The 8,330-nt window shown below is 42.6% G+C and overlaps 1 pseudogene; it reads left to right on the top strand.

Moving 5' to 3' along the window:
* Positions 1 to 6,156: 6,156 nt before the first annotated feature.
* Positions 6,157 to 7,431, top strand: LOC118736172 (annotated as a pseudogene).
* Positions 7,432 to 8,330: the final 899 nt, after the last annotated feature.

Raw genomic sequence — 8,330 nt, 5'->3', positions numbered from 1 at the left:
CACTACGTCATTTAGCCGTTTTACGACCTTACACGGACCTTCCCAGTTTCATTGTAGTTTTGGGGACAAACCTTTCTTTCGTTGTGGATTGTACAGCAACACCAAATCTCCTTCCTGGAAACCCTCGGAATTCATCGCCTTATCATTCCTGGCCTTCATCTTGTCACTCATAATTTGAGTTCGCTGTCTCACAAGAGCATGTATTTCTCTTAACTCCTCTTCCAGGATGTTGGACGTCTCTTTCCCAATTCTCCTTGCATCGCCAGTTACTCCAAATTTCAGGTCACTAGGCGAACGGATCTCACTGCCGAAGATTACCCTTGCAGGAATTTTACCCGTTGTTTCATGCACTGCTGACCGGTATCCCATCAGGAACAAGGGTATGCGGACATCCCAATCTTTTTGATTCTTGTCCACGACCTTCCGCAAATGCTCTTCCAGGGTTCGGTTGAACCGTTCCACTATGCCATCTGATTGGGGATGAAGAGCCGTTGTTCGAGTTTTCCGGATACCCAGTATCTGGCACATCTCTTGGAACACCGCCGATTCAAAATTTCTTCCCTGGTCAGAGTGCAGCTCTATAGGTACACCGTATCTTGCAACCCAACTGTAGGTGAATACCTCCGCTACTGTTTTAGCTTCCTGGTTTGGAATCGGGTATACCTCCGGCCATATTCTAAGGTAGTCCATAACCACAAGGACGTATTAGTTTTCCTGTGCGCTCGTGGGAAATGGACCGGCTATATCCATGGCAATCCGCTCGAAAGGTGCACCTGAGTTATATTGCTTCATCTGGCCATGACTTCTGGATTTCGGCCCTTTAGCTGCAATACACTCCGCGCAGTTAGCAATCCACTCTGCGACCGATTGCCGACAGCCAACCCAATAGAACCTCTGATCAACCTTCTCCAGGGTCTTCGTGATTCCCAGGTGCCCTCCACTAGGACCATTGTGGAATTCCTTGAGTACATCCGGAATTCTTACCCTTGGGACTACTATCAGGTTGCGGGAGCACTGGCCATCTTCGCTTTCCCATACCCTATGCAAACAGCCAGATATTAATTTTAAGCTGTTCCATTGGGCCCAGTACGCCTTTGCGATGGGGCTTTCCGCTGCCATTTGCTCCTTGGTTGGTCTTCTGTCCACCTCCAGTCCAGGCATCAAAAGCTCCAGATCAGGATCTTCCTGCTGACACTTTCGTAGCTGTTCTTCCTTCCCCTCTTCCGCTGGTGTTATTGTCGTTAGACGGATGTCTATAAAGTCCTCTTTGCCTTCAGCTTTTGAGCAGTGTTACATGGTCGGCGGGACATGGCATCAGCATTACCGTGGACACTTCCCTTGCGGTGCTCAATAGCGAATTCATAACTTTGCAGTCTCTCAATCCACCGAGCTAGCTGTCCTTCTGGATTCTTAAACTGTAGTAGCCACTTCAGCGCTGCATGGTCCGTTCGAACTCGGAAACGTTGCCCATAGAGGTACTTGTGGAAATGTTTGACGCAGTCCACCAACGCTAGTAGTTCTCTCCGAGTTACGCAGTAGTTCCTCTGGTTTTCTAATCGACCGGCTATAGTAGGCAACTACCTTCTCCTGCCCATCAATTACCTCTGACAGTACGCCTCCTATGGCATAACCACTAGCATCCGTATCCAAAGTAAACGTTGCACCTGGAACGGGATACGCTAGTATAGGTGCAGTACATAGCCGTTCCTTCAGAGTTTGGAAAGCCTCCTCCTGCTCCTTGTTCCACTCGAAGGCTCTATTTTTCCTAGTGAGCTCGTGGAGGCTATTAGCAACGCTGGCGAAATTCGGAACAAATCGGCGTTAGTAGGTGCATAGCCCAAGAAAACTTCGTAGTTCGTGCAGGTTCCTAGGTCTTGGCCAATCCTTTACTGCTTCTATCTTTTCCTTCGCAGTACAGATGCCCTCCGTTGTCACCTTGTGCCCCGAGTAGTTCACCTCCTTCCTGAACAGTGAGCACTTTTTAGGACTAAGCTTCAGACCAGCGCCAGCTATCCTCTGGAAAACTTCTTCCAAATTGTTCAGGTGTTCCTCAAAGCTTTTACCCAATACGATAATGTCGTCTAGATACACCAAACATGTTTTCCAATGCAGTCCTTTGAGCACATGGTCCATAAGTCGTTCAAAAGTGGCAGGAGTGTTGCATAATCCAAAGGGCATCACCGTGAATTGCCATAGACCGTCTCCAACGCTGAAAGCTGTATTCTCCTCGTCACTTACCTCCACTTGCCAATAACCGCTCTTAAGGTCGAGTGTTGAGAACCAATTTGTTCCAGTCAACGAGTCCAGAGTGTCATCGATCCTGGGAAGAGGATAGCTGTCTTTTTTCGTCACATCGTTTAGTTTCCGGTAGTCTACGCAGAACCTCATTTGACCATCCTTCTTCTTCACAAGTACTAACGGCGAACTCCATGGACTCGCTGATGGTTCAATCACACCACACTCGCTCATTTCTTTTATTATTTGGCTAACAGTTTAACGTTTGGCAAGTGGAACACTCCGAGGCGCTTGACGGATTGGCCTTGCATCGCCAGTATTAATGCGATGTTTCGTTAGTCCTGCCTGGTTTGTCGCCATCCTTGTCGAATATGTTGGAGTATCTTCGGAGAAGTTCCTTAGCCTTGTGCTGGTATATTCCGTCCATGCAGTAATGTCTTCCGCAATGTCATTCTCGCCAATGGAATCGCTTTCAGGTAATTTTTCGAAGTTGAAGATTGCCTCTACCTCTCGACATTGCCCCAGTATAGTTCCTCTTCGGAGTTTGACTGGTGATTTGAACTTATTGAGCACTCGAACTGGGATTCGTCCATCCTTTTGCATCTTAGCCAGGGTTTTACCAATAAGTACGTCCGGTGTAGAATTTTTTGTTGCTTTAACAACCCACAATTTGTTTGTCCCACAATCTCCATCAATCTTTGCCCACACAACTGCTTCTGACTTCGGTGGAATCTGCTCGCTTTCCTCTAGGATCACTCGCTTGCTGCTGTACGGACCATCATACCCAAACCGAAGGGGCACTTCCATATTGTTATACGTCATAATCCTGTTCTTCATGTTTATCTTCATACCTTGATCAAGCAAGAAGTCTAGTCCAATGATGACTTCATCCATAATCGCCGCGACTATGAACTTGTGTAACACCGTCACATTCCCTATTACGACTTTGCATGTTACCTCTCCTACAACTTGGGTGTCCTCACCAGTTGTGTCCTCAGCCTTGCTCCAGGTAATGGCCTTACCTCTTTAGTGACCAAATCAGATCGAATGATGGAATGTGATGCGCCCGTATCCACAGTTAGTACTCGCTCATGTCCGTCCACATATCCACCAACAGTAACATTGCTCGCTTTTCTGCCAATTCGCGAGACGGAGATTATGGGGCATTCAATTGCGGGAGTCAGCGTGCGCCCCTTGCTGCTGGCTCGTTTTAGTTTAACGACTGATCGGAGTTGGGCTCGTCATCCTCAGTCCTGCGTTTACGTACTGCTGAACTCTTTGACCTGTTGGAACCCGTCTTACATTCGCGTGCGAAGTGGCCTGGTTTTCCGCAACTAAAACATTTCCTAGCACCATCCTTCCTCTCGGTTGCACCAGGAGTATTCTTCCCTGCCATCGACTTGAGTGTTTTCAGGATCTCTTTCATCATGTCAGGTGTCTCCACTTCTACTCGATGGGCTTTGTAGGCTGGTCTACTTAGGAGCGATGCCGTTTCACGTGTCTGAGCATACGAGATCGATTCAGCAAATGTTGGCTTGGGATTTGCATACGTCTCGCGCTTGGTATACATGTCTCGCATTCCGTTGATGAACCTCTGGCTCTTTACCCTTTCAAGGTGTTCAACAGATGCATCTCCAATAGCAGTGAGCCAACCTCTCGATCTCTGAAGCGAATTCTTGTAGAGTCTCATTGACGTTTTGGCAGCGATTCTCCAGCTCCATCTGGTAAATCTGTCTCCTCTGCTCGCCACCATAACGTCTTTCCACTGCACCCATTAATGCATCGTAACTGTTCCTTTCACAATCAGGAATAGTCTGCAAGATTTCCGCTGCAGGTCCTTTTAATGCAACGAACAGTATAGCGGATCTATCCTCCATGCTCCAGTGATTTGCTGCAGCCGTTTTTTCGAACTGGAGCTTAAAGACCTGGAAGGGAATCGTGCCGTAAAAGGATGGGGTTTGGGATTGGGAGCGTTCGTCGAAGTAGCTGAACGATTCAACTGCAAACCCCGGAGACGATCTTCAAGCTCATCCACCTTAGCTTCGACTTTCTCCTGTTTTTCCTTAATAAGCGCTTCAATTTTATCTTGTCGTTCCTCGATTTTATCCTGTCTCTCTCTCAGTTCCGCGTTATTTTTGAATAAATTCTCTTGTAGCTGAGTAATCTTTTCATCTAGCTGCGATGATATGCGTGTTTCCTGCACTTACAGCTGGGATGAAATCTGTGAGGACATCTGTGACATGCGTGTATCCTGTGCTTGCACCTGTGACGACAGCTGTGATGACATCTGTGACATGGCAGCCAATAACGTGTTCATGTCCATAGCTGTTGATGAACTTGGAGACTTTTGCTGTTCTTCAACCTTCCCGGATGTCTGCTGCATATCCTTCGACGAACAAGCAGCCTCATCCTTCTCTTCGTGCTTTGCGGATGCATCGTTGGGTTTACCCTGGAAGTCGTATTTGTCCACGTCGATGCCTTCTGCTTCCATAGCCTCTCGCAGCCGTGATAGTAACTCCACTTTTCTTCCGGAGGTTGCTAAATTTCGCTTCGCCAACTCCTGTTTGAGTTCCTCAATCTTTAAGTCCTGAATTTTTGACATTTCAAAAGTTTATCCTTCGGGATTTATTTAACAATCCCACTTCTGATACCAATTGTTACGATTATCCTCGAAACCTTGAGGGATTTCCCAAATATACTCGGGTTCGTATCGCTGGATTGTTAAATAAATGCTCACGATGACCAAATTGTAGTACAATTAACTTCATTGTACAACAAACAATTTACAATACTCGCTAATGCAGTAAAAACACTCTACAATACTTGTTAAAGCAATAACAACGCTTAACTAAACTTGTTAACACAATTAAACTTATAGCTTGCTTATTCGCAACTCACTTCTCTGCCCACTTTACTTGTAGCTTGCTGTCTTGTAACTAACTCACTTCGCTGTGGCGGCGCCCTTACATACCTGCGCTCGTACTTATGGCAACTCTAGAACGTTCTGAAGTTTATCGCTCATTCTCTTTCTCTCGCTGCTCGCAGTGTTCATCCAACTTGACGTCTCTCTTTGTGGAACATTCTACGTCATTCCTCGAACATTCTGCCTATTTCTCGTTGTTCGCTAAATGTTGCCGCAGTATTCGCCACAATACATATATAGATAAGGGTATACATGTTTGCGGCCGCCGTTATACGAACGCCCCGGTGAAATATTCGGTTAAAAAATGTTGCTAAAATGTTTGGGGATACATATTTTCTAATTTTCGCAAATATACTAATTGTCATGAAACCTACCAAAATCAATACAATATTTTAAAAAAAATTAGGGAAAGACTCTATACAAAAAATTGGCCACTAATATATAAATATGGTCATCAATGTGTTTAGTCAAAGTTGTAAATTAGTTAAATTATTCATAATTTGCATAATAACAAAATCAAATTAACTTAGCATAAGACATTACAAACAACTAGGTCACCAATGGGTTAATGCATGATCAATAATGGGTTAAGACGTCAAAAATTTACTCTTAAAAAGTAGTTAAAGCGAGTCTAATGGAAAGAAAATAAATTCAGAATTTGAGCACCCGCTTATATGGGGCGGCCCCAGTGTGCGGCGTAATAATATTAATATGTATGTGTAAACTGTAAAGATACATACATTTGCATGTTTAATAGCATTTTCTTTTCTCAAAATAATGCTGCTTTTATTCTGCTCCACGCCAGGGTTGTCAAGTTTTCGTGTCCTTTTCTCAGCATTTTCTCAGAGTTGTTTGTTCTTTTCTCAACATGTTGCCCTCTTGCCCTACAAAAGTGTAACATTTTCTTCCACTGCCAAATCATAAGGGTGAGCGTTGCCCAGCAGATTTTTATTTGTCGCTTCCAGTTTTTATTCTTTATAAATAGAAATTTTGTTGTAATGGATGTAAATCGCTTAATTTTTTCAAGACCACTAAAAGAAATTGTGAATGATTTGATGGATTCTTCCTCGTCCTCAACTGAGAATGAAATTGAGACGTTAGTTCTTGGAAGAAATTCACAGCCTAGAGTAAAAAGATTTGTGGAAGATGTTGTTAACTATTTTTCTGAGGCAGAGGTAAATAAACTAGTTTTAAATAAAATGAAAATTTTCTTAACAAACTGAAATTACAGTTCAAGAAAAACTTTCGCATCCGAATATCTTGTCCCTAAATATTCTGCAAGCACATGGTTTACAACAAGGAAGACTGCAAACTTCAGCGGAATCTCATTTGCTCGCATTTTTGTGGTAGGCTTAATGCAACGTTTAGAGAGCAACTTCATTTGAAAATATTTAATTTATTTATATATTTATTTTTGTTTTTTTATTCAGGTTTACTGAAAATGAAACCACTTTCAGAGAAGTTGGAAATCTACTTGACATGTGTTTGTGAAGTATGTATAATACCTTCAACAAAGTTTTGAACTTTCTTGTCAGGGATATCGCGCCGGAAGCAATAAAGTTTCCCAATGAAACCCATGAAAAAGAAGTCATCGCGAAAGCATTTGAAAATGTAAATATTATTCGATAACCTCCTTATTGTCTCATTATTTAAATTTTGTGTAATTTGTAGATAGCTGGATTTCCGAATGTCTTGGGTTGCATAGATGGAATTTCATCACAAGAAGAAAGCCAAAAAATTAAATAGGGTCCACTTATACGAACAGACACGATTGCGTATCGATCACTCTGCAAGGCATATGCAATTGGAAGTTACGCAAGAGTTTTGAGATTGTCCTTCCTTGGAAAGGAATTATCGAGTGCATGGACTAGTACCATTTGTTAGGTGACTCAGCGTATCCCATAAGGGAGTACTTACTAACACCATACCGGGATTATGGAAATTTGACAGAAGCTGAAAAATTTTACAACATGAAATTTTGTCAAACCAGGGTGAAAATTGAAATTTCCTTTGGTAGCTGAAATCAAGACTCCGTCAACTAACGCGTTTAGATTTCCACAATGTTCAGTCGATGGCAAAGTTTGTTATAGCGTGCTGCGTTCTTGATAATCTTTGCATTGACAGAGCTTTCAGCATCATAGATATAGATGAGATCGAAAATATTTCCACGGAAAAGGGCGATAGGAGAGAACAACTACTTTCACAGTAAGGCCAGATTAAACGAAATGATGTTCAGAATCAGCTATACATTCAAAGACACGCACAAATAAATTAGCATCTTCACTTATTTACTTAAAATAGTTATAATTAGTTATAGCTGTGGTGTAGTGGTAAGCAGTGCGCGCTTCCACTCCGCAGTACCCGGGTTCAAACCCTGGTCTAAGCAACATCGCAAAAAATATAGAGAAAAGGTTTTTTCTTAACAGCGGTCGTCCCTCGGCAGGCAATGGCAAATCTCCGAGTGTATTTCTGCCGTGAACAACAGCTTCTCATAAAAAATTCAATCGCCGTTCGGAGTCGGCGTAAAACTGTAGGTCCCTCCGCTTTGTGTGACAATATCAAGGCGCACGCCACAAGTCGGAGGAGAAGCTCGGCCAAACACTAACATATGTGTAAGCGCCAATCTATTATTATTATTATTATTGGTTATAGTTCATATTTCTTTATTTATTTATTTATTTAAAATAATTATAGTTTTATACTGTATGTAAACTAGTAAAAAACAAGCAAAGAAATATAAGTTCGGGCGAAACCGAACTTTATATACCCGGCGTACGTTAAATATCGTTTTCTCAGAAGAGTATTTTCCCATTGTCAAACAGTTTCAATAATATGCTATGATATATGGAAATAATTGGTTCAAATTTGGTGGAAATCGGTAAGGCGGTTAACGATATATACTTCTGTAGTCATAAGTGGGTGGTGCCAAACCTATTTAACGAAAATCAATAATCTTGTGTCTTGTTAAAAGATTGTTGCAAGTTGGCATCTTTAGTTATTGAAAGATCGGAGTTTTCGTGTTTCTGAAATTTACCGTTATATGGTAAGTGACAGTAATTTTAGTCCGATTCCAAAATTTTTCAACATAATGCTTTTTTGCGCCAGGGTTGCTAAATGTGCCGAGTTGGGTAGAAATTGATAAAGGAGGTACCGATATACACATATGTAGGCG

The sequence above is a fragment of the Rhagoletis pomonella genome, unplaced genomic scaffold (assembly GCF_013731165.1).
Source record: "Rhagoletis pomonella isolate Grant_MI unplaced genomic scaffold, Rhpom_1.0 Rhpom_scaffold_00003, whole genome shotgun sequence".
Classification (NCBI taxonomy): Eukaryota; Metazoa; Arthropoda; class Insecta; order Diptera; family Tephritidae; genus Rhagoletis; species Rhagoletis pomonella.
Note: the sequence above shows the minus strand (reverse complement) of the source record. Positions and strands in the feature narration are given on the sequence as shown.